Source organism: Pseudochaenichthys georgianus, chromosome 14 (genome assembly GCF_902827115.2).
Source record: "Pseudochaenichthys georgianus chromosome 14, fPseGeo1.2, whole genome shotgun sequence".
In the NCBI taxonomy this organism is placed as follows: domain Eukaryota; kingdom Metazoa; phylum Chordata; class Actinopteri; order Perciformes; family Channichthyidae; genus Pseudochaenichthys; species Pseudochaenichthys georgianus.
Genome location: NC_047516.1, coordinates 4710374 through 4736945, shown reverse-complemented (window position 1 = coordinate 4736945; position 26572 = coordinate 4710374). Strand labels below are relative to the sequence as shown.

Sequence of the window (26572 nt, the reverse complement as noted above, 5' to 3'; positions counted from 1 at the left end):
AAAAATGTATAGAGCAAGAAGGAATACTAATAAAATAAGATTGTAATAATAATAATAATATTAAAGTGAAAAATGAAATAAGACCCAATGAATAAAGGAATATGAGTAAAACGATGAAAACAATTTAAATTAATAAATAATAATCATAATCATAACAATTAAATGAGTGCATTTTTTAAATTAGTTGTTGTGTTACACTTTTTCAGAGCATAGTGGATGAAACCCTTTTCCCCAATTTGATTTTCGGGGACTTTTGGTGTATTTTAAAATCCCACTGTTGAGGTTTTTAAGGCAGGAAAATAAAACAATAGAGACTCAGTGAAATACGAGAGCTTTGTAGAGGGATTTTAAATCAACTCTACAAGATGAAGTGCAGCTTAAACACTTAAATGACCTCTCTTCGTTAAATATTCATAAAACAGTGAGAGGTAGTCGGTAATGTTCCTTGTTATTTCATCACCATTACTGATGTCCACATTTAAAACCATCACCATCGGAGCTGCTGGGCCTCACAGGTGATCTCATTTCACTCTTTCACTGCATTTCATCAACTGACCTTTTCATTTCACTGAGCATCTGGAAGTGACATAATTTGAAGATAATCTTAGCCTTAAAATTATTCCAGGAAGCTCGTTTTTTGAGTGTGGTCGGACGCGGTAAATCCCAGCATCAAGCTTTCAAGTTCAAACCGCATAAAAGACGTGACATTTACTGTACTGTTCCCCAGGATCTGATGCAAACTCCATGTGCTATAAGACGAGTTCAAAACAGATGGATGCTCTTATCAAAGATGTACACTACGACTCCGGAAAATGCTACAGGAAGTGTTTCTGTCACTATGATTAAGAGTCAACTGTAATGTTTATGAAAGGAAGTATGACTAAGAAAATACCCAGAATGTTCTTTTCCAATAGAGAGGCGAAGTCACGGTCATCTACTTCCGACTCATGGGACCTTATTTCAGAAAAAGTATGTATTGAAGTCAATGGAGAGAGAAAGATTATCTTTCGATCCCGTTTGAATTGTGCCATGAATTACACATGATGTTTGTCAATCTTAAAAAATAATTTCCGTGTCAAAAAAGTCAGTTTGTCGTAAAACTGTTGAAATATAAGACTATGAAAAATACGCAACTAGAAAGACTACAAATCCCAGAGTCCCGGTCCCGCATGCTGGCTCTCACCCGACTAACTCCCCTTGTGTGTACGTACAGCTCTCAACGTGCCCAGACTTGGAGTGATTTTCACCTCTTTTAATACATTTCACTTCATTCTGAAAGAAAGAAGTGAGATGTTTCAACGTGACGGCCGTCTTGGTGTGTGGTGCGAGATGGGAGATGTAGTTCATTGAGCGCTTCACACAAAAAAAGTGTTACTTCACAGTTTTACAACACGTTTTTAATTGTTTTGACTTGAAAATTATCTTGACAAAATTATCTTGACAAAATTATCTTGACAAACATCATAGTGGAATTCGTGGCACAATTCAAACGGGATCGAAAGATAACTTTTCTCTCTCCATTGACTTCAATACATATTTTGTCCGAAATAAGGTCCCATGGAGGAAAGGGAGGGACTTCGCCTCTCTATCCCAATTCTGGCTCAACCATGTATGTTAACGTCACACTGAAAGTACCTTATTTCATGTTTTATATGACTGGTTTTTTCTGCTAAATACTCCACTCAGAAAACAGTTTTTAGTTTGAACTATTTTCCCATTTGGGTATTTTACGGTGGCAGATTTTTCAGGCATTTATTTGTTAATGAACTTCTGTTTAGGCTGAAGACAAACCAATAAATAGACTCAGAAATCTACTTAATGTATGTACTCAATACTCTCCTTCACACTGCAGCAGTAACTGTTGAAATCCCAAGTAATATTTAGCAATAAAGACCATTAAAACACTCTAAACCATATCCCTCGCTTGCACCAATTAGAGAAATAAGCTTGTACTTATTTAGAAAAAAAGATAGGGATGAAATATTGAACGCATTAATGAGTAAAATATGCAGTTACTTTCAGATAAATGAGGACAGTGACTTTTATCCGTATCAGTTTTTAATTCTTCATCTTATTTCACACAGAAGGATCTTCCCCAGACTTTAAAGGGCCCTGTATCTTCTGGAGCATTTGTAAGGCTTTTTAAACCTCTATCTTAACCACGGAGCTTCTTTTAGTAAGTCAAATCAGAGCAGAACAAGGCCCCTTTTTGTTGCCTTAAAACAATCTATATACTTATTATATTATATTACAGACCATTTTCAAAGGCTTAAAGATGTCCTTGATGCCAATCACATCAGCCAGAACATTGTTTTTTTTCATTAAAGAAGCGGTTTGATTTATTCTGACTTATACCCTAGGATCAAATCTATCTATGTCTTATCCGTCTTAATTTGTCTCATGTACATTGCCTTGTGTTTTGTATGCTGCTGCAACACAGAAATGTCCCAAATTGAGTTCAATAAAGTACTAATCTATCCATCCATCTATCTATCTATCCATCCATCTATCTATCTATCTATCTATCCATCTATCCATCTATCTATCCATCCATCCATCAATCCATCCATCTAAGAGGGAACCCAAAGGAGGCTAACGTAGCTGCTAACTTCCTGCTAACAGCAGCTAACTGGAGTTAGCGTCAAACTCACGGTAACCAAACAACCATGCCGCCGAGAGGAGAGGACAACGTCAGCCTGTCACAGGTGCGTGAACTGTTAAACAACAACAGGATGCATACGGGCAGCTACTAACGCAGCAAGAAAACAATTTTTAAAGTTTCATCCAAATCTTGGTTGATTCCACCAAGAAGTGAATGGATGATATGAATAGGGAGGCTCAGGACCTTAAGAACAGTCTACAGTTCTCCCAAAAAGAAGTGGATGAACTAAAAGAGACTTGTAAGGAGTTGAAGAAGAAGAGCCAAGAAGCACGCACAGACATTAGTACTGTGCGTGAATCTGTTATGATAATGAGTGGAAAATCAGACTATCTAGAGGGCCAATCGAAACGCAAAACTTAATTATTGATGGAATCCCAGAGTCTCCAGGGGAGAGTTGGGAGGAATCGGAGTACAAGGTCCGGGAGCTGCTCAGAACAGAACTACAGATGGATGAGGAGAGGATCGAGGTGGAAAGGGCACATCGAATGGGATACGGCAGGGGCGCAGACAAGCCTAGGCAGATGGTTGTGAAGTTTCTGCGTTTCAAGGACAAGACGGCTGTGATGGGGAGACGAAACAGGTTGAAAGGAACGAACATCTTCCTCAACGAGGATTATCCAGAAGAGAAAGGAACTCATCCCTGCCATGAAGGCCGAAAGGAGCAAAGGGAACATTGCTTACATTAGGTACGACAGACTAATTGTTCATCCTCCGCAAACCCCCACCCATCCCCCGATCCCCCCCCCCCCAAAGGGCTGAGAGAACGGACTCACGCCACTCATCTCAGAGGACTGAGAAAAGGGACTAAAGAGACAGAGGGGGTTCATAGCTTGGTGCATGCATATACACACGCACACACAAGGCATGCACACATACACACACACAAACATGCACTTTAGCATCAGAACTGTAATGGACATTGTGCTTAATTTTCTGTTAGTCTATCTCTATTTATGTCAGTGAATGCTAAACTACGTAAGAAAGGGCTAAAGATCGCTCACTTGAATATCTGCAGCCTTAGAAATAAGGTTCAGTGTGTTCAGGATATGTTGATATCAAATAATATTCATATCTTGGCCATCTCTGAAACTCACTTAGATGACTCGTTTGAGGACGGTGCAATATCAATACAGGGGTAACATTTTTACAGAAAGGATAGAAACTGCAATGGGGGAGGAGTGGCTTTTTATGTACAAAGTCGCATTCCTGTGAAGTATAGGGAGGATTTGATGTTAAGTGAGGTAGAGATGGTATGGCTGCCCCATTTAAAACCTATGTTGCTGGGATGCTGCTATAGACCACCAAGCTCTGATAGTAATTATCTAGATACATTGTGTGAAATGATTGAGAAGGCATGTGATGAAAACAGGGAGATATATTTATTGGGTGACGTGAATATTGACTTTCTGTCATCAGACAAATTGATGACGGTAACAAGTGCATGTAACCTAGATCCGATGATCAATCAACCAACCAGGGTAACTACCAATAGCTCTGGAGTAACATCATCCACATGCATTGATCACATATACACACACGCAAGTGAACTGTGCTCAAAAGCGGTATCAGTACCAATTGGCTTCAGCGATCGTAACCTTGTGGCAATATGTAGGAAAGCCAAAGTCCCAAAAGCAGGACCGGAAATAGTGCTGAAGAGATCTTATAAAGGGTTTCGCTGTGATCCATATGTGGAGGATGTTAAGGGAGTATGTTGGTCTAATGTTTTTAAAGAGAGTGACACAAATGCGGCACTGGATGTTTTCATGACATTGTTGTCCCCAGTGATGGATAAACATGCACCTGTTAAGAAGTTAACCGTTAAAACAGTAAAGGCACCATGGATTGACGAGGAGCTACAAAAATGTATGGCTGATAGAGACAGAACAAAAAGGGCAGCAATGAATTCCGGCAATCATTCTGAGTGGCAGTTATATTGCAAAATAAGAAATAATGTGACAAAACTGAACAGAAAGAAGAAGAAAATGTATTATGAGATTAAGATAAATGATATAAAGCATGATGGAAAAAAGCTCTGGGGTTCCTTGAATACCATCGTAGGTAGGAAAAACAACTCAACACCATCCTTTATAGAATCAGAGGGGGCATACATCACTAGACCACTAGATATTGCCAATTATTTTATTAACTATTTCATTGATAAAGAGGAGACGCTAAGGCAGGGAATGACAAAATCTAGCTGCGAGTTGTCCTATGTTAAAGGTGGGGCAGGTACATTTGAGAAACCGGCTCGAGATACACTTTTTGTTATATTCCATGGAATGCTCTTAACATCCCGATAGCAATGAATATCTGAAGTGCTTTGACAAAAAATCCATAAAGAAATTTCATCTGTAGAAGCCGTGGAGCTGTAAAAAGTACAACCGGCCCGGCTAAACGGATTGGATGGCCTACCTGCCTGTCAGCCTTCCATCGGGGCACAAACTTATCTCGTGCCCTCATTGGTCATGTGCGCATTCGTGTGTGTTGGAGGAGGGGCTCTGTGAGGAAGTGGCAGATTTTTTACGGCTGTGTATTTTCAAATTCTAGCGATCTCGAGCCGGTTTCTCAAACTTACCTACCCCACCTTTAATATTAGAGAACGTATTATGAAAAATAAAAAGTGCACCTTTGAGCTGGGTAAAGTTAGGACAGAAGAGGTGGAAAAGTTATTGTTGGCAATCAATAATGATAAACCACCAGGTATTGATAACTTAGACGGTCAGCTATTAAAGAATGTAGCCAAGTTCATTGCTGCACCCATCTGTCATATTTTCAACATGAGTCTGGAAGGTACATGCCCGCACATCTGGAAAGTAGCTAACGTTATTCCACTCCCTAAAAATGCAAAGAATGCCTTCACTGGCTCTAACAGCAGACCAATAAGCCGGTCACCTGTTCTAAACAAACTACTAGAAAACATTGTATTCAATCAAATACAATGCTATTTTTCTGTTAACAGTCTGATGAGTGAGTATCAACATGCGTATACAGCCACTGGCATCCGCTGGGCTTTTGACTGGGACACACCCATTTGAGTCTGATCTGGAGTGCTACATCTGTAGAGAGGGTCACTCAACAGCCACAGCATTAACACAAATGACAGATCAATGGATGAAACAGATTGATGTGAAGAAAATGGTGGGAGCAGTACTATTAGATTATAGTGCTGCCTTTGATTTGATAGACCATAGAATTTTTAATTTTTTATGGTTTTGCCCCAAAGGCGATATCATGGCTAGAAAGCTATCTCTATAACAGAACTCAAAGTGTATACTTTAAAGGCAGTATCTCTAGTGCTAGATGTGTTGCAAGTAGAATTCCACAAGGAAGTTCACTAGGTCCTTTACTCTTCTCAATCTTTACAAATGATTTTCCATCAGCTCTTGAAAAAGCACAAGTCTCCATGTACTCGGATGACACGACAATATATACACAGGCTCCCACAATCGGTGAGATAACTGATATTCTGAACAAAGAACTGGAAACAGTAATGGAATGACCAGCAACACATTAGTGCTCAACATTAAAAAAACAAAAAGTATTGTATTTGGCACAAAGTACGTACTAAGGTCTAAACCGCAGTTGAATCTGATGCTGAATAATGTAGAGGTTGAGCAGGTGGAGGAAACAAAGCTCCTGGGACTCATCCTAGTGAACAATTTACCATGGACGAAACACATAGAGTCAGTGGTGGCAAAGATGGGGAGGAATACATCTGTCATCAAGAGGTGCTCAGTGTTGTTACCACCGCAACAAGTCATTGAGACTCTAGTCCTTTCACAACTGGACTACTGCTCAATGATCTGGTCAGGGGCAAACAAGAGGGACCTGGGAAAGCTGCAACTGGTTCAGAACAGAGCAGCTCGGCTTGCCCTTAGGTGGACACCAGGACATCATGTAAACAAAATGCATGTCAAGCTCTCCTGGACATTAGTCACGGAGAGGCTGATGGTATCACCCCTTGTCTTTTTGAGAAACATAAATGAGCTGAAGCATCCAACCTGTCTATATAAGCAACTTACACCTAGCTCTAACATCCATACATATACAACGAGACATGCCACAAGAGGTTGCTATCAAATCCCTAAAGCCAAAGCAGAGTCTATGAAGAGCACAGAGCTGTATAGAGCCATGGCTGCATGGCACACACTGCCAGATCAGATTTCTAAAGAAACAACTAAAGCAAGCTTCAAAAGACGATTGAAGAGGCATCTCGAAGCCCAGAGACTGTAGGTTACACAAGCAGCAGACAGGTTATGGTAAACATACAGCAGCACACCGATTCATATGGGTTTTTTAAACACATGCAGGAATATGGTACTTTCGCTAACATACACACACACACACACACAGCCTTTCACAGTTATGATGAGGATTGTATTTGTTTAGTTTGTTTTTACTCTAAAAGAAGCGAAGGGAGACATTTGTAAAATCACTATTATTATTATTATTCTTTTTTTTTTTTTTTTCTTTCCAAGGAAATGGGGAATCAGAAAATAAGCTGTATGTGATGGTTGATATGAAAGTCACTGTTTGAAGGAAAATTGACGCCGTACACGATTTGTATCATTGTCTTGTACTGCACTGTCGAATGACATGTTTTATGTTATTTGTGGACCCCACAAAGATTAGCTGTTGTTATGCACCAGCTAATGGGGATCCTAATAAACTATAAAAAAAATAAAATATCGATCCATCTATCCATACATCTATCAATCCATCCATCCATATATCCATCTATCCATCCATCTATCTATCCATCTATCCATCCATCCATCTATCTATCTATCTATCTATCCATCCATCTATCTATTTTTATATCTATCTATCTATCTATCCATCCATCTATCCATCCATCTATCTATCCATCCATCTATCTATCCACCTATCCATCCATCTATATATCTATTTTTATATCTATCTATCCATCCATCTATCTATTTTTATATCTATCTATCTATCCATCCATCTATCCATCCATCCATCTATCTATCCATCTATCCATCCATCTATCTATTTTTATATCTATCTATCCATCCATCTATCTATCCATCCATCTATCCATACATCTATCAATCCATCTATCCATATATCCATCTATCCATCCATCTATCTATCCATCTATCCATCCATCTATCTATCCATCCATCTATCTATTTTATATCCATCTATCCATCCATCTATCTATCCATCCATCTATCTATCCATCCATCTATCTATTTTTATATCTATCTATCCATCCATCTATCCATCCATCTATCTATTTTTATATCTATCTATCCATCCATCTATCCATCCATCCATCTATCTATCCATCTATCCATCCATCTATCTATTTTTATATCTATCTATCCATCCATCTATCTATCCATCCATCTATCCATACATCTATCAATCCATCTATCCATATATCCATCTATCCATCCATCTATCTATCCATCTATCCATCCATCTATCTATCCATCCATCTATCTATTTTTATATCCATCTATCCATCCATCTATCTATCCATCCATCTATCTATCTATCCATCCATCTATCTATTTTTATATCTATCTATCCATCCATCTATCCATCCATCTATCTATTTTTATATCTATCTATCCATCCATCTATCCATCCATCCATCCATCTATCTATTTTTATATATATCTATCCATCCATCTATCCATCCATCTATCTATTTTTATATATATCTATCCATCCATCTATCTATCCATCTATCTATCTATCTATCTATCTATCTATCTATCTATCTATCTATCTATCCATCCATCTATCTCCATCTATCTATCCATCTCTCTATCTATCTATCTATCTATCTATCCATTTATCTATCCATCTATCCATCCATCCATCCATATATCTATCTCTCTCTCTATCTCTCCATCTATCTCTCTCTCTCTTATTTCCACAACATATATTCCACTACTTTAGTTTAGCTGTGTCACCAAACAAAGCCGCTTTGATTTGATGTATTATTTCTTCTTCTTTCTGGCTTATGAAACATGGCCACTGTACGTGAAGCTAAGCCCAGCAGACCTGTGAGGAATAATTGACTGGACTCTGGGGCGGGATCCTAATTGAAAGACATCTTCCCTGGGCTCCACTTCCTGTTTTGGCATCTGTTTGGCATTACACACAACACACTTTATAATTACACATGTGCTGCTGCGGAGGCACTAATTATGCTTACCTGAATGTATCTCGGAGCAAAAACCAGACAACTCCTCACAGAGCTATCGTTCTTCTTAATTACTACACTCTCTACCGAACTGCAAAACAGTTATTAAATAACCTGTTCTATAACATGTAAAACTTATACGCTGTAACTCAATTAAATAAGCTGCATTTAACTTATTTCAACAACACACATAAAAGGTAGCAGGGAATGTGACATGAGCTGGATTATAGCACCTACATATTATTTTGATTTAAGATGTAATAGATATATAAGTAGATCCAACAGGGATAATGTCTAAGATGGACAATGGCAAATATTGTTTGTTTTTAAGATCTGATCAATTTGACTGAGATATCGGTTAAATCTGTGGTAAACCTTAAATGGGGCTCAAAACATTAGAACAAATATAGATAAGTAATAATAAAATCATTAATATACATTAACAGCGCCACGGCTTCCACAGATGATGTTTTGTTATGTATTTATTGTCAAAGCATTTAATATATTCATTGCTATCGGGATGTTAAAGGTGGGTATTTAATTTTTTTCAGAAACACTTTTTGTTATATTCCATGGAATGCTCTTAACATCCCGATAGCGATGAATACATTAAATACTTGACAATAAATAATAATAAAATCTTGCCTGTCAGCCTTCCATCGGGGCACACACTTATCTCGTGCCCTCATTGGTCATGTGCGCGTTCGTGTGTGTTGGAGGAGGGGCTCTGTGAGGAAGTGGCAGATTTTTTCCGGCTGTGTATTTTCAAATTCGAGCGCACTCGAGCTGGTTTCTCCAAAATTACCTACCCCACCTTTAAGAGCATGGAATATAACAAAAAGTGTTTCTGAAGTGAATTAGCTACCCCACCAAAAACATATAATTATAAATAAATATATATGTATTTATCTGTTAAAATATACATTAAATGTTTAGTGATTCTCATCAAATGTATGACAAAACATACAATTCAAAAAGGAAAAATACATAATTTATGTAAAGACTATATCGTGTTTGATGCCAGGCTGTGTATTAATAATTAAAATATTCACTTTTACATTTTTTATTTGAAATGATGTGAATTTGTGTATCTTGATGTAATCTTAGATAAGCAGTCTTTACGCCTTCTCAGGGTTTTATATAAATAATGATTTCCTTTTTTGTCCAAACTATGTGGTTAGATTAAAGACTTATACTAAGGTGTTTATGTTGACTGTCCTCGCATTATAATATAGTCCATCACTGTGGAGCCTGGTTGGCGTCACGGTTTGTATCGAGGCGAGGGAACTTAATGCGGTTAATGTGAGGTTAAATGCTCATGTTGAATCTGCACCATTCCCCCCTGCCTTTGAATAATGTAAACACTACATGTTGCAATGCGTATCTTTACGAATACGCAACGATAAACATATGGAAATGTGATGTGTGCAGCTTCGGGCTTTGTGCAACACGAAGCATCATTTTCTATTTAACATCTGGTAGCCGCCGCGGCGCAGAGCAGCTAATGGAGTCGGGGAAATCTGAAATACCAGCTCCTGCTTCCTGTTTTCTCGCCTCTTCAGCTAGGGGAGCTGTAAGAGAGGGGCTCTTACAGTGGAAAGGATGTCCTGGGAAAGAGGGTGTTGTGTTAACAGTGGCCTAAACTATGTGACAAGCCTCAGGGTTGATTTAACCTCGCTGTCCTGGAATTGTTTCTCCTCTCACATCGCTGTAATAACACTCTTCTCTTGCTCTTTTTCTCCAGGTCAACCGTAGCTGCACAATCTGCAGACCATAAACCTTCTCCGATCTATTTACTGTCCATTTACGGGCTTTTTCCTAACTGTTAACGGTCAGAAATGACTGCGGCGATTCTCCTTAACCCTTCATCTCCGTGGCTTTAATGCATCCTGCTTGTATGTTGAGACAGAACAACCTCCCACCTCTTTATCTCAGCGTTTTTTTCTGAGAGTGCTGATCTGTTCTTCCAGCTCTCAGTGGGTGTATGGCACCATGTGAAAGGAGCTGGATTGTTTGCATTCTCTGCTAACCTTTGAATGGCTACGGCACAAAAAAGAGTCCAAGGATGAGAGGCATTACTGTATGTTACACTGTCATTTTCTTTCAACCTGGTTCATTCTTGTACAAAACGCTTTAGATCTTGACCTGAGCGGAGCAGACGGGCTCGGAAAAAGCCCTTGAGACGGGTAACTTGATGTATGAATACACAGTGGCCATGTTCTTGCTGGTGTTAAATGTAAAAACATCATGTCTTAACAAAGAGATACGCATTTGCTGCAGGGTAGAGGAGAAACTAAACTCCAACAGAAGTGACAGCAGTTATTTAATACATTTCTCACATTTAAGAAATCAATCATTAGATTATTCACATCCCACTAAAGTAGCCTCAGGGGGTTTTGAAGCAAAATATGCAGGAGAGGAAAAACATAACTACAAAAAACAACTGTAAATAAGGAAAGCACAAAACACTGACTGTCAGTATTCGGTTTTTTTAGGGGGTTGTCGAATAGTTCAGAGCTTCAAATCTTGATTCAAAAGTTCACATTCAAATTCTAGGATCAATTATCCAAGTCTTTTCATTTTGTTGAGTTTCGGCAAAGGTGAAAATGGACATTTGGCTACACTGAGGTAAAAATTGTGTAATATTTTTAGATTAAGATTCCAAAAGTGACGCATGAATGTTTTGGACTTTGTGATCCAAACATTTCCTTTAATTTCATTGTATTTTAAAAGTCAACAGTTTTAGAAAAAGAAGATTTGAGATTCAAAAAGACGTTTATATCTAAGAAAATATCCCGCTACGATTGATACTTGTTGTTGATAAGACTTTCAAAAGTAATATTTTTAACGCTGTCAAAAAGGTGCTGCTTGCACACGAAGGAAGACATGCTCTCCATTAAAGGTGCAGTCTAACAACACTCTTACAGCTTCTTCAATTACATTTTTGACCACATTTATTGAAGGGTAATGTCAGAAAAGATAAAGCGTTGAACCATAAAACTCAATAAAAGCTGCCAGTTTAAAAAAGGACACTAGGATCAGATTATCGAGTGAAGATTCTTTACCAATATTACCAAAATAAATGGTGAAAAAAGGCTTCCCGCTATTTTCCCAATTGGATTCTTACGTAACCCCAATTGGATCCTTACGTAACTTCAATTGGATCCTTACGTAACTTCAATTGGATCCTTACGTAACTTCAATTGGATCCTTACGTAACTTCAATTGGATCCTTACGTAACTTCAATTGGATTCTTAAGTAACTTCAATTGGATTCTTAAGTAACTTCAATTGGATCTTTACGTAACTTCAATTGGATCCTTACGTAACTTCAATTGGATCCTTACGTAACTTCAATTGGATCTTTACGTAACTTCAATTGGATCCTTACGTAACTTCAATTGGATTCTTAAGTAACTTCAATTGGATCTTTACGTAACTTCAATTGGATCCTTACGTAACTTCAATTGGATTCTTAAGTAACTTCAATTGGATTCTTAAGTAACTTCAATTGGATCCTTACGTAACTTCAATTGGATCCTTACGTAACTTCAATTGGATCCTTACGTAACTTCAATTGGATCCTTACGTAACTTCAATTGGATCCTTACGTAACTTCAATTGGATCCTTACGTAACTTCAATTGGATCCTTACGTAACTTCAATTGGATCCTTACGTAACTTCAATTGGATCCTTACGTAACTTCAATTGGATCCTTACGTAACTTCAATTGGATCCTTACGTAACTTCAATTGGATCCTTACGTAACTTCAATTGGATCCTTACGTAACTTCAATTGGATCCTTACGTAACTTCAATTGGATCCTTACGTAACTTCAATTGGATCCTTACGTAACTTCAATTGGATCCTTACGTAACTTCAATTGGATCCTTACGTAACTTCAATTGGATCCTTACGTAACTTCAATTGGATTCTTACGTAACTTCAATTGGATCCTTACGTAACTTCAATTGGATTCTTAAGTAACTTCAATTGGATCCTTACGTAACTTCAATTGGATTCTTACGTAACTTCAATTGGATTCTTAAGTAACTTCAATTGGATCCTTACGTAACTTCAATTGGATCCTTACGTAACTTCAATTGGATCCTTACGTAACTTCAATTGGATCCTTACGTAACTTCAATTGGATTCTTACGTAACTTCAATTGGATCCTTAAGTAACTTCAATTGGATCCTTACGCAACTTCAATTGGATCCTTACGTAACTTCAATTGGATCCTTACGTAACTTCAATTGGATCCTTACGTAACTTCAATTGGATCCTTACGCAACTTCAATTGGATCCTTACGTAACTTCAATTGGATCCTTACGTAACTTCAATTGGATTCTTACGTAACTTCAATTGGATCCTTACGTAACTTCAATTGGATCCTTACGTAACTTCAATTGGATCCTTACGTAACTTCAATTGGATTCTTAAGTAACTTCAATTGGATCCTTACGTAACTTCAATTGGATTCTTACGCAACTTCAATTGGATCCTTACGTAACTTCAATTGGATCCTTACGTAACTTCAATTGGATCCTTACGTAACTTCAATTGGATCCTTACGTAACTTCAATTGGATCCTTACGTAACTTCAATTGGATTCTTACGTAACTTCAATTGGATTCTTACGCAACTTCAATTGGATCCTTACGTAACTTCAATTGGATCCTTACGTAACTTCAATTGGATCCTTACGTAACTTCAATTGGATCCTTACGTAACTTCAATTGGATCCTTACGTAACTTCAATTGGATCCTTACGTAACTCCTATTGGATCCTTACGTAACTTCAACGTGATGCTCCTCAGACTGATTATGATTTCACTTTGAAACTGGTGTTGGGAGTCTGAGTGAAGTCGTTTCTGAACTTTATGATTGTTCATCACACACCACACACAATCCCATTAAGCCTCTCAACAAGCTGCCATGATGATGAAGATGGTCTGCTGTATTTGCTCTGATAACACACACTGTTTTCACTTCATCAATCATGTGTAATGGGCTGTTACCTTTGTTTAACTGCCACTTCTTCTGCTGGGGGGGGGGGGGGGGGGACGTCCACTTTTTGTTTTGATATAATTTACAATCCAATTAGTCGACACAACTCAAATGATGGATTAAACTGTCGTCTCTCGAAGCGTCCACAGGTGTGGAAATCAATAAGTGTTGCTTCAAGATTAACGTTTTTAGGGGTTAGTCTGACTCCGATTCCTGTCTTTTTTTGCTTTTCTGACAATTTAGGAAGAGGAATGATCAGCTAACGGACCTCAGAAGGTCTCAAATGTGGGTTGAAGTGAATTGTGACGATACATATCATTGCTGGATGGTCTAACTGGAATAACTCCCAGGGTGTTCCAGATTGATCTTCTCCTTCATTGCTATTTCGAAAACAAATGTCGCCAAACCTTCAAACTTTTCAACAAGAAAAACGACTAAAGTGCTTGACATATCTTGAGAATCTAAATAAATTAGAAATAATAACAATGCGAGTTCTGCAAAAGAACTGCAGGTAAAAAGCATTAAAATCATAAAAGTACTTTATTTGTTTAAAAGTCGTGTGATCCGAGTTTGTCCTCAACCCTTTACAAAGGTTTATTAGATCAAATAACAATGTATGTATCTGTCTAAGCTATCTGTACATACAGATATTAACTTGTTGTCACTACAAATACTGGACACGATAACTCAACCTCCTGTTCATCTTTTCCATGTTAAAGTAAACAAGATCATTCAGAGAGAGCTTAAAAGCATTACAACTATACAACTACAAAACCATTTACCCTTAAATCTAACTACTACTACTACTACTACTACTACTACTACTACTACTACTACTACTACTACTACGACTACTACCACTACTACTACTACTACTACTACTACTACTACTACGACCACTACTACTACTACTACTACTACTACTACTACCATACTACTACTACTACTACTACTACTACTACTACTACTACCATACTACTACTACTACTACTACTACTACTACTACTACTACTACTACTACTACCACTACCATACTACTACTACTACTACCATACTACTACCATTAGAGATGTCCCGATCGCCGATTTTTTGAAAATCACGTGATCGGGGATCGGAGCCGATCACGTGATCATCAAAAAATCGGCGATCGGGAGAAAAAAATCGGGGATCGGGATTTTTTTTTTTATAAAATATTTTTATTTTATTTAATGTTACAAAACAAAAATGACCATGTTCACGTCTTAAAGTCATCCTGAGGACTTAGTTTTGGTTTAAAATTACACAACATCATGTATGTGTTGCTTTCTTTGGGCTTGTTTTCAGACCTAGCTTATTTCTCTGAAAGCTGGCAACAGAGTGGGCGCAGTGTCTAATAGTAGCAGCAAGCTAACGAGAGGCTACGTTCAGCTGGTGACTCGGGAGTCGGGACAGAGAAAATGTCAGGAGTTTGGAAGTATTATAAAATTGAAAGCGAAGGCAGTGTAACAGCCAGATGCAATGTTTGCAAGGCAGAGGTTCCGCGTGGTGGAAAGAACAGAGCTACGTTCAACACGACCAATCTAATACGCTACCTGAGAAACAAACACCAACAACAACACGGCGAGTACACAGCGGCCACTCAGGTAACGGCACTGAAACAACCGACACTTTCAGAGGCTTTTAAAAGGAAAGAGAAACTGCCCCAGAACAGTGAAAAGGCCACACAATAACAGCCAAGATAGCTGAATTCATCTCGTTGGATGACCAGCCGTTATCTGTTACCTTTTTTTTCTCTTAATGCATTGCATAAAGATCGGATCGGGAAAAATCGGTATCGGCAGATTGTCAAAATCAAATGATCGGAATCGGATCGGGAGCAAAAAAAGGTGATCGGGACATCCCTAACTACCATACTACTACCATACTACTACTACTACTACTGCTACTACTACTACTACTACTACTACTACTACTACTACTACTACTGAAGTCAACTTGAAAAATGACAGAGTGGCAGCTGTCTGAAATCATTCCCTAATTGCTAATCAGCTTCGCTGCACCTTTAAAAGCACCGCACCTGAAAGAAGGGCAGTAATCCAAGCTGGAAGGGGACAAACTAAAGAGCGTGCGTCCAGCAGCAACGAACCAGCAGAAGAAACGTCAAAGAAGCAGCACTGGTGCAGCCATAAAAAGCTGGAGAAGCGGCCGGTGAGAGACGAACTGTGTGTTTAGTTAAGAATCATACAACTTGTTGTTCGTGGCGCACGTTAGAACGTGCGTTCTAGTTCAGTGTCATTTGTTGGTTTGATGTCCTCAAGCTAAAGCAACATGAGTGTTGATTTAAAAACTAGTGGTTTGTTTATTCAGAGATGTAGATTGGTAAAAACGGTTTGCATGCTGCTAAGAATTCAGTCTATTATATTTGCATTTTTAATGAGACTGCATAAGTTAAAAACTGTTTAAAACATAATTTATAAAAATACATTAAGAAAGTAAGAACAATATTCACAAGTGTTAAAAAGTATATGTAAAGCATGTATTTTCCATTTATTATTTGATGTGTATTGTATTTACAGTAATTCTTTTTTATTTTTCATTTAAGGTTTTTTACCTTACATCTTACAACTTACAACATAAGCTGTACTGCAACAACAAATACCAAAGTAAAGAAAAACTCAAAAGAAACAAAGTTGTGGTCATTGTACGAGTGAAACCCAGTGAATACCTCCTATGGACTGTACCATCCCTTTCAAGCGGGGAAAACTGCAAATATACCCAAGGGCTTGACAGTATAAAACCGGGGCTGTAAGCTGGAACAGTGAAAACAGTGACCTGGAAGAAGATAAAATACCACCCTGCAAACAGTCAGTGGACCCAAATCCAACATGGCTGGTCAAACAGTCAGGAAAACAGTTGAGCAGCTCAAAAATGAGCGGACTGCAGCAAAACGATCCTTCACACGACTAGCTAACAGTATCATCAGAACTCACGACGGCATGTCAGAAGACCAGCTCCAATATAGCTTCAATAAACTCTCCATGGGAGCCGACAAAGTCATGGAAACCAATGACGAAGTCATGGCAGAGGTCATTGCAGTAAAGGAGGCAGAGCTGAAAGAGGAGGAGTCAGTCGAACTAACCGAACAGCAAGAAGCCGACATAGCAAGGACCACAAATGAATGTGACTTGAAGCTGAAGGAGGTTGGAGAGCTACTTAGAGACATGCTTTGGCAAAAGTTTGGAGATGAACTGTGCACAGCTGTAGAACTAGCAGAAGCTGAGTGTGAGCGTGTCGCTCGAGTACGTCCTGATGGCAACCATGAGGCCTACGAATTCATGCTCAGCCATCTGAAGTCACTGGTGGGGACCGCGAAGGAAGCTCATTGCAAGTGGCAGCAGTGGGTTCCAGTGGAAAACCAGAAGGAGTTCCGCAATCGGTTGAGAGACATCGAACGGGAAGCAACCAGTCTGGTTTCCAGAAAGGCTGAGTTCATCATGGCGAGACGACAGGAAGACACAAGGTCAGGATCAACAAGTACTGCCAGTCATCCCATCTTTACCCCAAGCATTAGGCTAAAACCCACAGCTCTCCCCAGATTCTCTGGCTACAAGCGTGATTTTCACAGGTGGAGAAGAGACTGGGAGTCGCTCCAAAAACAGGGAGAACCAACAGGCTCTAAAGAAGTGAAAAAGATACAGTTGCTAGACAGTCTCGATGACAGGATCAAGAAAGACTTTCACCTCACTACTTATAACACCGCAGATGACATTCTCCGTGTCTTGGAGAACCGCTATGGCAATCGAACGGCTATTGCCATTGAAATAGTGGAAGACCTTCAGAAGATGCCATCTGTCAGAAGTAGCCAACCAAGGAAAATTGTCGAGTTGATTCAAGCCGTGGAGAAAGCACTCTGGGACCTGAGTGACCTCGGAGACACAGGCGCCATAAAGAATCCTCTCGTAACAAAATCGATAGAGAGAGTAAACTCCCTGAATCCCTCAAAAAAGAGTGGCTTGTATATGTAGCCGATCCAAAAAATGGTGTGAGGCCAGATAAAAGGTTTGATTATCTCTTGGAGTTTCTCAAGCAGCAAGAGACTATCTATGAGGAGCTCGAGCAGCTACGAGATGAGGAGCCAAGTAAACCAAGTAAGCAGAGTTGGAAAGACACCAGAATTGAGCAAAAAAGTGCCAGAACCAAGTCTACAAAGTCAGCTGATGACCAAGGCTGTGTAGTCTGTGGCGATGTCAAACACAAAGGAAGCTCTACTTCTGCAAGCAGTTCAGGGCTCTGAGTGCAGCAGAAAGGAAGGTTTCAGTAAGGAAGTTGGGTGCATGTACAAGATGCCTTGAGGTTCACGACGATCGGTCATCCTGCAAACATGGCTTTCTATGCAGAAACGAGGACTGCAGAGATGGAGGGGCTGAGCATCACTACTACCTCTGTCCCAAATCTGTGTCAAAGAGGTCTGGTGACAGATCTGAAAAGGATGAAGGCAAAAAGAAGTACACAGAGGGTCAAGAAGATTTCATCAAAAATCTCCCACCGGACATAGCAAAGCAGTGTAGGGAGGTTTTCTCAAATGTTGCCTCCAGAGTCTTCAAAACCTCAAATGACCAACAAAGTCTAATTGAAAAGAGTGGAATGCAAGAGCTTCCAGTGATCATGATGCTACTCGTCGTCACAGCTAACGCCGGACAGAAAGTCGGAACACTCATCGACTTAGCATCTGACACAAATTACATCACTCACAGAGCGGCGAGCCGCCTGGATCTCAAGAGTGAAGATATCATGCTCGTTGTACATGGAGTTGGCGGAATGAAGATTCAAGTAAAGACAAAGCGCTATCTTCTCAAAATCCGTGTATCCACCCCCAAGGGCACACTGAGAGCGCATCAATTGGTTTGCTATGGGCTTGACAACATTGCAGACGTCCACAAAAGTGTGACACCTCAGCAACTGCAGCCATTTTTCCTAGACGTACCTCTTGATGAGCTTGTGAGGCCCAAAGAAGTCGAGCTTCTCATTAGCCACAGAGAAGGCCAGTTAGCTCCTCAGAGGATCAGAGTCGTGGGAGACCTCGTACTGTGGGACGGACCACTCGGGAAAACAGTTGGAGGAACCCACCCCAGACTGTTTGAGGAGGTTGAAGTGTCAGCCCACATGTCAAAGACGCACTTTGCGAGATCAATGAGAGCAGCAGCTGTGAAATATGAAGAGCTCACTAACCCCATTCCAGAACAAAACCCCTCAAACAAAGAGGGATCAACTGTTTCGACCAGCAAAGAGAGTTTCCTGAAATGGTGGCAATGGGACAGCATTGGCGCAGCATGCAAGCCCAGATGTGGAGGCTGCCGGTGCGGAAACTGCCAGCCCGGTGGTAAAGAAATGACCCTTGCAGAGGAAAGGGAGCTTGAGGTGGTAAAGGATGGACTCACCTATGTCATGAGCGACCATCACAGCAGAGAACCACATTGGCATGCAAAGTATCCCTGGCTAGAGGATCCGGCCTCACTTCCGAACAACAGAGGTGGAGTTGAAGCAACATTCCTAAGAACAGAGAAGCAGCTAGCCAAGGCACCAGAGTGGAAGTCTGCCTACAAAGCTCAAGTGCATGACATGATCGACAGAGGAGCTGCAATCAAGTTGACTAAAGAGCAGATCATGACCTGGAAAGGACCAGTATGGTTCGTGAGTCACCTTATTGCACCAAACCCACACTCTACAACAACCCCAGTAAGACTTGTCTGGAACAGCAGTCAAAAGTTCAGAGGCACCAGCATGAACGACTTGCTGATGAAAGGGCCAGACGTCCTTAACCAGATACGTGCTGTCCTCCTGAGGTTCAGAGGGGGAACCAACGCTGCCTTAGGGGACATCAGGAAAATGTACAATTCTGTATGGTTGGAAGATAGAGAGATGCACCTCCACAGGTTCCTCTGGCGGGATTCTGAGGACAAAGAGTTGGAGGAGTACGCAATCACCAGAGTCAATATTGGTGACAAGCCTGCAGGATGCATCGCACAGCTCGCAATGCGAGAAAACAGCCAACCTACCTCCTTTCGCCCACCTTGAAGAGGAGCGAGGGGTACTACAAAATGATAGCTATGTTGACGACATCCTCACGTCTCACAACGACTTCGAGAAGCTGAAAACCATCACAGAAAATGTGGAGCAAATCCTGAAAGCTGGAGGTTTCCTGTTGAAGCCTTGGGTCTTCTCAGGTCAAAGTGGGAGGAAGGGGAACAACAACAAACCAATGAAGACCAAAGTTAATGACATGGTCCTCCCGAATCAAATGAGGGATGAAGATAACAGAGCGCTTGGTCTAGGCTACCTTGTGGGAGAAGACAAGATCCATGTAATGGCATCCATTAACTTCTCAAAGAGAAAGAAGAAGATGCGACTTGGCCAAGACCTTCTACTAGACCAAGTAAGAGCACAGACCCAAAACCCTTTGACAAGAAGGAACCTCCTGAGTCAAGTCTCAGGGTTTTATGATCCAGTTGGTCTGGTAACTCCTGCCAAGCAGAAGGGTGCCATCCTTGTGCGGAGAGCATTCCAGGAGGCAAAAAGCGACAACTGCCCTGCCAAAGACACCTGGGATACAGCATTGTCAGACAGCCTCAGAGAAGATGCAATCCGACTCTTCGAAGAGTATGTGCAACTCAGGCAGGTTACATTCACCAGGGCCATAACGCCTCCAAGCTTCATTGGAAAACCTTGGGCAATAACATTCTCAGATGGAAGCGAGCATGCTTACGGTGCTGTGATGTACCTCCGGTGGAACACCGACCAAGGCCCAGTTGTCACTCTGGTGGAGTCCAAGGCGAAACTAACTCCTTTAGACCACAAAGGTGATGCTGTTAAGGCAGAGATATGCGGAGCAGTGTTTGCCTCACGTCTCAAAACATACTTCGAGCAGCACAGCAAGATCCAGGTTGGAAAGTGGTTCCATGTGATTGATAGCCAAACAGTCCTCGGTGCAATCCAGAGAGAGAGCTATGGTTATCAGACCTTCTTCGCAAACAGAATCGGCGAGATCCAGAACACAACAGCGATCCAAGATTGGTGGTGGGTTCCTGGTCCTCTTAATATTGCTGACATCATAACCAGAGGGGCCAGTCCTCAAGACCTGGGTGAAAGTTCAGAATGGCAGAACGGACCAACGTTCTTGAAGTTTCCAGTGGATGACTGGCCAATGAAATCTGCCAAAGATTTGGTGACAGCTGCCAGAGACAGTGTCAACAGATTGCAAAAGAAAACGTTTGTTGCAGCACTAACCAGTGCCAAGGCAAAGGCACAAGTGCCATCAGATCCAAATGATGCCAACACACAAAACCCATCAGAGCTAAAGCTAGATCAGCAACAAACCCAAACACACCCAAAAAGGCCACCAGCAGGATCAGCTGTCCTAAACCTTGTGAACGTCGAGCGGTTCAGCAACCTAAGTCAACTCGTCAAGACAGTTGCTTGGATTTGGAGAGCAGCGAAGAAGTTCATTAGAGGGAAACAGCAAACTGCAAACAGTCCAAAGTGGGAGGCGGTGTCGTCTTCGCAAGTCATCTCAGTGAAAGAGAGAGAAGATGCCCTAAGAGACATCTTTCTTGCGGCACAGCAAGGTGCATCCTTCCCAAGTACAACCACAGACAGGCTAGTGGTGTACAGAGACCAAGAGACTGGCTTGTTGGTCTGTGGGGGTCGCGTGCAGATCTTCAATGAAGATAAAGTTGCTGTCCCCATCTTGTCGTATGAAGCCTGGGTATCAACGCTGTTAGCACGAGAAGCCCATGAGGAGAACCACGATGGAGTGGCCGGAACCTTGCTCAAGATGAGGAGAAGAGCATGGGTCGTGACGGGTCGGAGGATTGCTCAGAAAGTGGTCAAAAACTGCATGCTCTGCAGAAAAACTAAAGCAAAAAGATGCCAGCAAATAATGGGTGATCTACCTCCAGAGAGGACAGAACCAGCTGCCCCCTTTGAATACACAACAGTAGACCTCTTCGGACCGTACCAAGTCAAGGATGATGTCAAGAAAAGAGTGTCACTGAAGGTTTGGGGAGTTGTGTTTTGTTGCATGGCTTCCAGAGCTATTCACACAGAGCTGGTGAACTCTCAATCCACTGAAAGTTTCCTGTTCGCCTACCAGAGGTTCACAGCACTACGAGGGTCATCCAAAGAAGATCTGGTCAGATCCAGGTACTAACTTCGTAGGGGCTAAGCCAGTCCTAGAAGAACAGTACAGATTCCTTGCCAATCTTGACAAAGCTACACTAGAAGAGAGAGCTGCCAAGAATGGCACAGAATGGACATGGAAAATTCATCCTGCCGATTCTCCACACCGGAACGGTGCTGCAGAAGCTGCTGTGCGCATCATCAAGAGAGCACTGCAGAGTCTGGGAGGAGAGTCGGGGCTAAGTTGGAGTGAATTCCAAACAACTCTCTACATGGCAGCCAATCTTACGAATGAAAGACCAATTGACGCCAGAACACAGAGCCGAGAAGACATCACTCCTAACTGTCTCCTGCTCGGACGAGCATCGCAGAGTGGAGATGTCAGAACATTGGACTTCAGTTGACTATCCCTACAAAAGGCTTAAAGAAATGCAAGCGCAAATGAACAAGTTCTGGAGGCACTGGATTCAACTCGCTGGCCCTAATCTATTTGTAAGGAACAAGTGGCATACAGCCAGGAGAAATGTCGCAGTCAGAGACATCGTCTGGATTGCAGACCAAAACGCCCTGAGGGGTCAGTTCAGGATTGCAAGAGTGGTCAGTGTCAACTCGGACAGCAAAGGAATTGTGAGGGATGTCAACGTCAGAACATTCCCAAGCTACCCTGTTCCTGTCACAAGGCCTACCACAGCAAAAGCAAATCACCAAAGATCGAAAAATCTCAAAGAGGAGATCCCAGCGACAGTTCTTCACAGAGACGTCAGGCGACTGGTCGTCTTGCTTTCCACTGAAGAGCAGAACAAAGCGTCTGACCCAAGTTTACCTTTGTAACATGCGACCTCCCAGTTGTCTCCACTAGAAAGTCGAGTGGGAGGTGTGAAGTCAACTTGAAAAATCCTCACAGGAGATCAAGGGGTTAAAAAGTCGGGCTGATTGACAGAGTGGCAGCTGTCTGAAATCATTCCCTAATTGCTAATCAGCTTCGCTGCACCTTTAAAAGCACCGCACCTGAAAGAAGGGCAGTAATCCAAGCTGGAAGGGGACAAACTAAAGAGCGTGCGTCCAGCAGCAACGAACCAGCAGAAGAAACGTCAAAGAAGCAGCACTGGTGCAGCCATAAAAAGCTGGAGAAGCGGCCGGTGAGAGACGAACTGTGTGTTTAGTTAAGAATCATACAACTTGTTGTTCGTGGCGCACGTTAGAACGTGCGTTCTAGTTCAGTGTCATTTGTTTGTTTGATGTCCTCAAGCTAAAGCAACATGAGTGTTGATTTAAAAACTAGTGGTTTGTTATTCAGAGATGTAGATTGGTAAAAACGGTTTGCATGCTGCTAAGAATTCAGTCTATTATATTTGCATTTTTAATGAGACTGCATAAGTTAAAAACTGTTTAAAACATAATTTATAAAAATACATTAAGAAAGTAAGAACAATATTCACAAGTGTTAAAAAGTATATGTAAAGCATGTATTTTTCCATTTATTATTTGATGTGTATTGTATTTACAGTAATTCTTTTTTATTTTTCATTTAAGGTTTTTTACCTTACATCTTACAACTTACAACATAAGCTGTACTGCAACAACAAATACCAAAGTAAAGAAAAACTCAAAAGAAACAAAGTTGTGGTCATTGTATGAGTGAAACCCAGTGAATACCTCCTATGGACTGTACCATCCCTTTCAAGCGGGGAAAACTGCAAATATACCCAAGGGCTTGACAACTACTACTACTACTACCCTACTACTACCCTACTACTACTACTACTACTACTACTACTAGAGTGCAGAGGTGGCATGCTTCTTTAAAAAGCACCACTATGTCCTGCCATCTTGCCTCAAAAATGCAAATCTAACAAGGCAAAGTCACACAAGCAGAAACGCAACGCAGCTAATCACATCTGGGTACAAGATGCTTTGCTAATCCCACGTTTGAAGGGCACCGGGATCTGAAGCGAGCCGTATGTTGCAGCAGATGTGCCGGAAACACAAAGTCACCACAAGTTTATTAATGGAGCTTTAGGTAAAGAGCATTTATTAATTAAGAAAATAGATGATGATGAACGCCGACTGACTTAACAACACCTCACTGTTGTTAAAGTCTATCTTTAGAAGTGCGGTCATCAGAAAAACAACAACCTTCTGCTGGATATTTACTCCTACACGATATTTACTCCCACACGATATTTACTGCCACACGATATTTACTGCCACACGATATTTACTCCTACACGCCACCTGCATTCACTACAACATGCACAGTCAGAGATGGCAAAAGTACACACATCCTTTACTCAAGTAGAAGTACAGATACTCGTGTTTAAAAATACTCTGGTAAACTGACTAAACTGACTAAACTTCTTTACTCAAGTAAAAGTAAAGAGGCTTTGAAGTGTACTTCAGTAAAAAGTACCCATACCTACCAGCTGCTTTAAAGAGTACCTGACCTCCCTTTATATTAATAGAACCATAATGTCATTGTTAGCTAATGAATGTTTCCATGCTGAACAACGGCAACATGACAACGTTTCCATTGGTCCCTCTTCTTTAGAGAAGACCAGGAAGTGATGGATACACGGATCGTGATCCAATCAATAGGCACGCAGTGACTCTACAGAATAATGACCACGCACCAAACACACATTCAGACTAAAGGAACCAGCTGTTTGGGAAATGAGAGAAGTAGAAAGTACAGGTATTTGAGTTCAACATGTAAGAAGTAGAAAGTACAGGTATTTGAGTTCAACATGTAAGAAGTAGAAAGTACAGGTATTTGGGTTCAACATGTAAGAAGTAGAAAGTACAGGTATTTGGGTTCAACATGTAAGAAGTAGAAAGTACAGGTATTTGTGTAAGAAGTAGAAAGTACAGGTATTTGTGTTCAACATATAAGAAGTAGAAAGTACAGATATTTGTGTAAGAAGTAGAAAGTTCAGGTATTTGTGTTCAAAATGTAAGAAGTAGAAAGTTCAGGTATTTGTGTTCAAAATGTAAGAAGTAGAAAGTACAGGTATTTGTGTTCAAAATGTAAGAAGTAGAAAGTACAGATATTTGTGTAAGAAGTAGAAAGTACAGGTATTTGTGTTCAAAATGTAAGAAGTAGAAAGTACAGGTATTTGTGTTCAAAATGTAAGAAGTAGAAAGTACAGATATTTGTGTAAGAAGTAGAAAGTACAGGTATTTGTGTTCAAAATGTAAGAAGTAGAAAGTACAGGTATTTGTGTAAGAATTAGAAAATACAGGTATTTGTGTAAGAAGTAGAAAGTACAGGTATTTGTGTTCAAAATGTAAGAAGTAGAAGTAAAAAGTGGTCCGAAAAATAAGTAGTGGAGTAAAGTACTGATACCAGAAAAAATTACTTTAGTTCAGTAACGAAGTATTTGTACTCCACTACTTCCCACCTCTGATCACAGTATAGCTGGAGATATTTAGCACAGCCTTGATTGAGTTCGCTTTGTTCCCGTTATCTATCTTTCCTACCTTCACTTAATTGCACCTTTCTCACGACAAGGAGAAGAGCCCAAATTAAAAGAGTAATAGATAGCTAATTGTTCCAGGAGTGGTTGCCTTGCTTAACGAGTGTAGATGTTGATTATATTTACATTTAATGACCATCTGTCTGCATTATGTCGGCTGCTCTGTTCATGGTATTTACTTAACTTAGTGAATAAAGAAAGAAAGATATATTAACATATGCCGTTTTAGTAAGGATGAAGTGGTGCTTTAAAGCATTCCTGATGCAAAGAGAGATTCTGCTGCCCGGGCTTTAATAAGTGGAAGCTTCATTATGGGATTACATAACGCTGAAGATCACACAGATCTCAGATTGTGAGAAACACTGTTTGCAGCACAGGACATGTTTCCGGTTTTGGACTTTTGGATTTTGATGTTGAAGAGGACATGAAGAAGAGGGGACACATGTTAATGAGGAAGAGGGGACACATGTTGATGTAGAAGAGACATGAAGAAGAGGGGACACATGTTGATGTAGAAGAGACATGAAGAAGAGGGGGACACATGTTGATGTAGAAGAGACATGGAGAAGAGGGGACACATGTTGATGTAGAAGAGGACATGAAGAAGAGGGGACACATGTTGATGTAGAAGAGACATGGAGAAGAGGGGACACATGTTGATGTAGAAGAGACATGAAGAAGAGGGGACACATGTTGATGTAGAAGAGACATGGAGAAGAGGGGACACATGTTGATGTAGAAGAGACATGGAGAAGAGGGGACACAAGTTGATGAGGAAGAGACATGAAGAAGAGGGGACACATGTTGATGTAGAAGAGACATGAAGAAGAGGGGACACATGTTGATATAGAAGAGACATGAAGAAGAGGGGACAAATGTTGATGAGGAAGAGGGGACACATGTTAATGTAGAAGAGACATGAAGAAGAGGGGACACATGTTGATGTAGAAGAGACATGAAGAAGAGGGGACACATGTTGATGTAGAAGAGACGTGGGACACATGTTGATGTAGAAGAGACATGAAGAAGATGGGACACATGTTGATGTAGAAGAGACATGAAGAAGATGGGACACATGTTGATGT

The 26572-nt window shown here is 40.6% G+C and overlaps 1 protein-coding gene across 1 annotated transcript in view; it reads right to left on the bottom strand.

The window, feature by feature from the left end:
* The window catches only part of tmem132e (transmembrane protein 132E), a 204008-nt gene that overhangs the window by 74423 nt on the left and 103013 nt on the right, over positions 1–26572 (bottom strand). The window lies entirely within an intron of this gene.